The sequence below is a fragment of the Athene cunicularia genome (genome assembly GCF_003259725.1).
Source record: "Athene cunicularia isolate RWA chromosome 5 unlocalized genomic scaffold, athCun1 chr5_part2, whole genome shotgun sequence".
In the NCBI taxonomy this organism is placed as follows: Eukaryota; Metazoa; Chordata; class Aves; order Strigiformes; family Strigidae; genus Athene; species Athene cunicularia.
Genome location: NW_020799102.1, coordinates 10,275,396 through 10,282,044, shown reverse-complemented (window position 1 = coordinate 10,282,044; position 6,649 = coordinate 10,275,396). Strand labels below are relative to the sequence as shown.

At 42.7% G+C, this 6,649-nt stretch overlaps 1 long non-coding RNA gene across 1 annotated transcript in view; it reads left to right on the top strand.

The window, feature by feature from the left end:
• Nucleotides 1-3,536, top strand: part of LOC113480998 — a 13,582-nt gene extending 10,046 nt beyond the window's left edge. The window contains exon 4 of the long non-coding RNA XR_003398584.1: nt 3,391-3,536. This is a non-coding gene — a long non-coding RNA (uncharacterized LOC113480998). The remainder of the gene's footprint in view (nt 1-3,390) is intronic.
• Nucleotides 3,537-6,649: the final 3,113 nt, after the last annotated feature.

Sequence of the window (6,649 nt, the reverse complement as noted above, 5' to 3'; positions counted from 1 at the left end):
AGTCCTGGGCCGAGACTGAGCCACCAATGGCAAAAGAGTAGACGCCGGGGGGCCAAAGGGGCGGCGCCCGGGGCCAAAGGGGCGGGCCAAATGGTCGACACAGCCGATGTGGCCACGGGGCAAACGGGCAGCGCCTGCGACCAAACAGGCGGCGTGGCAGGCCAAAGGGGCAGTGCCTGTGACCAAAGATGTGGTACAGGGGGACAAAGGGGCCGTGCTGGCAGCCAAAGGGGTGGCACCTGAAGGAGGCCGCAAACCAGTAAAGATTAAACAATATCCAATCAAACCAGAAGTTAGACAGGTCCTGAAGAAATTAATTGATAAATTTTTGGAATATAAAATTCTTTAGGAATGTGAATCTCAATATAACACTCCCATTTTACCAGTCAGAAAACACTGGGGTGAATGTAGGCTAGTGCAGGATTTGAGAGCAGTGAATCAGATCGTTAAGGACATTTATCCTGTAGTAGCAAATCCTTACACGTTGTTGAAAACATTAAAGGAGACTCATCAGTGGTTTACAGTGCTTGATTTGAAAGATATTTTCTTTTGTATACCACTAGAGAAGGAAATCAGAAAATCGTTTGCTTTTGAGTGGGAAAATCCACAAACTGGGTGAAATATGTAGCTGACATGGACAAGCCTCCCCCAAGGATTTAAAAATAGCCTGACAATTTTGGACATCAGCTGGTGAAGGAGCTTGAAATATGGAACCAGGATAGGCTGAAACCTGGACGTTTACAGTAAGTGGATACCAATTCCTGCAGAAGACAGATTTACCTATATACAGGTAACAACTGACCTCTTGAATTTTCTGGGACGGAATGGGGACAAGGTATCCAGGAAGAAAGCCCAAATAGCATGTCAGACTGTGATATATTTGGGCTTTGAGATTTCAAAAGGACAATGGCAATGAGGAACAGACTGTAAAGAAGCTATCTGTGGCATCCCCAAGCTGAAAAATGTTCATGAACTGAGAGCCTTTTTAGGAATGACTGGGTGGTGTCGCCTTTGGATAATGAATTACAGTCTAATAGCTAAACTGCTATATGAGGCCCAAAAGAACTCTCCTTTTGTATGCAGCCCAACACAACAAAGGGCTTTTACAGAGTTAACACATGCTTTAACGTCTGCACCTGCCTACGGACTTCCAGATTTAACCAAAGTTATTCAGGGGTTTGTTCGTGAAAGACAACGCCTTGCACTAGGTGTGCTGACTCAGAGGATGTGAAGCTGGAAGTGACCAGTTGGGTATTTTTCCAAACAGTTGGACACAGTAAGTAAAGGATGGCCTAATTGCCTTCAAGCAGTTGCTGCAACAGTGATGCTTATTTATACAAGAAGGCCGGAAATTGACTTTGGGAAAAATAGCAGTGTATGTCCCACACATGGTAGTAACTGTTTTAGAACAAAAGGAAGGACATTATCATTCTGCTCAGAGATAGCCAAAGTACCAGGTGGTTTTGACTGAACATGATGATGTGATTTTAAAAACAACTAACCTGGTATATCCTGCAGTGTTTTTAAGTTCCACACAGGAAGAGGGACAGCTGGAGCATGACTGCTTAACTACCACTGAACATGTTTATTCCAGTCAAGAAGATTTGAAGGATATACTGCTAGAAAATCCTGACTGGGAACTGTACACAGATGGCAGTAGCTTCATGGAGCAAGGAGTCCAATACGCTGGACGTGCGCTAACAACAGATACCCCAGTTACAGAAGCAAGAGCATTGGCTAGTACTACATCAGCTCAGAAAGCAGAACTTAATGCTTTCATTTGAGCCCTAGAATTGAGTGAAAAGAAGAAATTAAATATTTGGACAGATTCAAAGTACGCTTTTGGCGCAGTACATGTTCACAGAGCTTTGTGGAATGAGAGGATTATTGTCCTCTCAGGGATCAAATATTAAGCATCAAAATGAAATTATACAATTATTGAGAGCAATTCAAAAACCAGGTCATGTAGCAATCAGTCATGCACTGTAAAACACATCAGATTGGAAATACAAAGGAAATTGCTGGAAATAATTTGGCTGACAGAATGGCAAGAAAAATAGTAAACGAACAACCATTACAGAGGGCATTAATTCCAACTAAACCAGTAACCCTTCCCAGGGAAAAAACCTAAATAGTCAGAGGAGGATGACAAATTTGGAAAATTGCTGAATGCTAAGAAAAATGTAGCTGGATGGTGGGTAACCCCTAAGAGACAAGTGGTGATTCCATCTCTTTTAACGAGAAAAATAATTCAGATAAAACACCAAGAATGTCACTGGGGTGTGGAAGCCTTAGTAACTCATTTACAAAGGCAAGTAGTATCGGTTAAGATGTTAACTGCAAAATGTGAAGTATGTTTGAAAAATAATCCAGAGACCAAGAAAAGGGTCCAAATGAGCAGACTAAAATCTGGAACAGAACCTGAAGATTATTGGCAGGTAGATTTTTCAGAGCTACCTAGACAAAATGGGTACCAATACATTCTGGTGGGGGTTGATACCTTTACAGTATGGCCAGAAGCTTTTCCCTGTTGTTTCACACAAGCAAAGGCAGTAGTAAAGCAGTTACTACAGGAAATAATTCTGAGATTTGGAGGCCCTATTGGAATTTCCTGACAGAGGTCCACACTTTGTTGCTGAAGTAATACAAAGTGTTTGCAACATTTAAGGAATCACTTGGGACTCACACACCCTATGGAGGCCACAATCCAGTGGAGAAGTGGAAAGAATGAATCACTCTAAAAAGACAAATTAGCAAAATCTATCAGGAAACTAATTTAAAGTGGCTTCAAGCACTTCCATTGGCATTATTGCGAATTAGAGTACAAGCAAAGACTGGTACCTCAGTCAGTCCTTATGAATTATATGGGAAATCATACGAGTCCCTAGAACCAAATCCAAATATGCATGTGAAAAGGAAACAAGATGTGTATAAATATTTACCTTCCTCAGAGAAAGCCATGACTGTGATTCAAAGCGCAGTAGTGTGGAAGAGAATCCTATCTTTGGGGAATCCAGTGCATGACTTTCAACCAGGAGATTATGTCTGTGTGAAGATGTGTACTTCCAAACCTCTGCAAAAACGCTGGAAGGGACCTTTCCAGATACTGTTAATCACCTTTACAGCTATCCAGATTGCAGAATGAGATGCTTGGATACATTATATGCAGGTGAAGAAGGCACCTATTCCATGGAAGATTATTAACAGAGATCCAGAGACATTAAAATTGACTCTGAAACAGGTCTAATATCTCATACCAGTTTGTGATAGTTGTTCTTATATTAGCTTGGAAGCTAGTGCTGGTGGGATCATGGGTTGATTTGTTGTTTAGGAACAGAAGACAAATAGAAACATAGCAGCTGATCAGCATCCCTAAAGAAATACCCAGAGAAAATCTGACGTTATGATTGATTAAGGGATTTGCCAATTTGCAGGATGTCCCATGGATTACTGCTTGTTTACCAATACCAAGAGCAGTAGGTGAATTTGTTCCATGGGGAATCTTAACCATGAATTTGACCAACCTGGAACATAAAACCAAGGCTTACTGCAAACAGAAACCTGCTGTTGAGTGGTATGAACAAGTAAAGGTTATCAAAAAACAGTGGAAGATGCCAGGCAAAGAAACAGATTGTAAAAAACTATTGAACTATGATTTTATAACAGGATCCCGACATGGTGCCATAGCTTGATTCTTCTTCCTGGGAGTCCAAATCCCCAGGTAGAATGGTGTTCCTATGATGAACAGGTCAAAAACAATGTGAGCAGAAGCATCATGGAATGGCAGTGTAACAAAACCGGTCAAGTTACACAAAAGGATGAACAGCAGGGCTCTGTATGGTCCATGTCCATATTCTCTCCGTTTCAGTACATGGCTAGAACTCCTTGGTGTTTCACTTGGGATGGAAAAGTGTTTGCAGTCCTACCCTCAGTAGACGATAAAGGAACTTCACTGAGAGAGAAAGAGGAAAAAATATTCACACCAGCATGAATGCAAGAAACAGCTATTCTGTATGTGGAGACAGGCACAGCTACAACTGGAGTGGTTTCAAGGGGTATACTGAAGACATAGAAGATTTACATTTATTCAGTCACTCTAATTGTTTCACTTTGAATTATGCATTAATTTCCCAGTCATCTTGCTTTACTCACACAAAACACATTTGTGAACAGCATTTGCTTTTTCCACCCCAATACTTTTGGCAGCTTTACTGGATGAAGTCAATGATCCTAGAGTCCTAACCAAGCTCGCAAATCCAAAGATTTTCTGGACAGCACAGTGACAGGCAGTCATAAAAATAACTGACCCACAGTGACGACAGGAATCTATTTTGTCAGATCTTGGCTTATGCAACTTCCACAGTAAAATGTCAAAAGTTTAACATAAACTCAGTAGGCGAAAGGTAGAAAATGCAGACACGTTTTTCTCACAGTGGTTCAACAAACAATTTCTCAGTTTTGTTTCTGCTACCCAGATTGTGAAGCCAGCAGGAAATTGTGAAGGCAGAAGGTCAAAAGATGGCTACACCAATCCATAGGAAAAGAGGGCTGGGCTGGTCAGTTTTATCGGTCATGACAGTGTACTCTGTCCATTAGAACATCGGTACCCAGCTCAATCTTCCCGCTTACTTCTTGCAAATACTGATCACCCACCCTCCCCAACAGCTCTTGACTCCTTCCATCTACCACCCCTCGCACCAAAACTGTTTACAGACCCAGACATCTTCAAAATTAAAACATAAAGGGGATAAACTTTTACCTGCTGAAATTCAGGAGGTTTTCGTTTTCTCAGTGGGTGTATTACAAGCTGGCTCATCTTCAAAGGCAGATGGCGCCTCCTTGTGGCTGTCAATCACATCTCTTAAACTGTCTGAAAGACAAAACCAGTTTGTTAACTGTTGGAGAACGGCTTGCAGAGAGCAAGGCCATAGCTCCCTGCAGAAGTCGGTCCCAGCCACCTGAGGTAAACAAAGGAAAGAACCTAGGGTACAGTTATGTAAACAAGGATGAAGACCCAAGGCTCAGTTGTGCTAGCAAGGATTGTTGTGAGAACACAGAGATAAGTTGGGGCGCACTACGACCTTGGGGGGTGAAGGGAAGCAGCCCTGGGAGAGAAGCAGGTTTACAGCAAGAAAGATGTTTATGCATACCAGAGATGCCACAAGGGGCTGATATATTATAATGTGACTTTTTAGATGTACCCAATGGCTGAGATATTATAATGTAGTTTTCTTAAATGTATCCAATAGAGTTGCAAGTAGTGTATTGTAGACTGCTTATATAAGGTGTGATTTCTTTCAATAAAGTTGAAGCTTGCTCTATCATTCACATTGAATCGGCTGCTTGCTTCCTCCGCCCGCCGCAGTTAACCTTCCTGAATAGTCCAGAGCTTGCTCTCCCATTAACAGAGCTAGTTCTAAATCAGTCCTGGAAACCATTTGTATTGGAGGGCACGTGCTGAAAGCTGTTTTCTGAGGAGTTCCTTCTACCACAGATCTAAGGAGACTGCACGAGTCTCTACAAAGCTGTCCTATATCCCATGATTTGCATAAGCTATTATCCCTCTGTCGGTGAAAACCTGGAGGTCCTTTCCTTAGAATAAAGATGATTAGGAACAACTTCTGTAGCTCCTGGAGCAGGTTCCCCCACTGGACGTGGGGCAAGTGGATGCCACGTCTCAGACTAGGGAGTCAGACTACAGAGACCAACAAATCTGCTCAGTAAAGCTCCCTGAAGGTCAGCGAAAGAGGAGAGAAGGGAAAGGGGGCAGCAGGGAGGGGATGCAATTACCAGTCCCCGAGCCTCTCTGCTTTGATTTTGTTGATGGGGTTTTGTCTCTGTTTTACCAATGCAAATACATCTCCCAGCTCCCACCTCTACTGCGAGCAATGCTGGTGCAACATTCTCCAGGAATTAGCATCATAACTAACTAGTCACATATTTCCATTAATCAGGAGCAGAGCGACCTTATACATTTATTTGCTCACACCAACTGACAGACTAAATCTGATCAGGGTTGATGCAGTCACGAGCATGAGCTTACATACGCTGTGCAAGCAAAGCCCTGAAGCATCCACTCCTAAAACATTCTGATCTCATGTGCAAGTGTACAGTGGGATCCACAAACGTTTCAATCAGAGACTATGGTTAAAAGTCATGACGCCTAAACCACTATCTAGCTTAAACCACTTGTCTTGTGGTCCTGACATTCCTCCAACAGGAATAAGCAGCATTCAGGTAAAAATACCCCTGTCTCCCCATTTAAACATTGATTTTGAAAGAGGGGCCTCGTACATTAAACTTTAGATCCATCTCTACAAATTACAAAGACCATGTTAGCTACTGTCAGAAACAGGGTGATCTAGCGGAGAACGCACAGCGCTCCACTCCAAAGGGTGAGTTGCTCGCAGCTCCCAGGCAGCACTGTGCATGTGCGTATTACAACATTCTACTGTCATTACAGCCAAGAGGTTTGCCTGTGTTGATTGCACAGACCAGAACTTTTGCCCTGGCAGCATTGTAAAGAAGTTGATGTTCTTGCACCTTGCTGTTGGTTCTTCTTCAGTGCAGCCTCTGTGTGGGGAAATACTTTCTGCAAGGCTCACAGAAATTCTGCTAGTGTGTTTTCATGCAGTGGTTTGGAAATAGG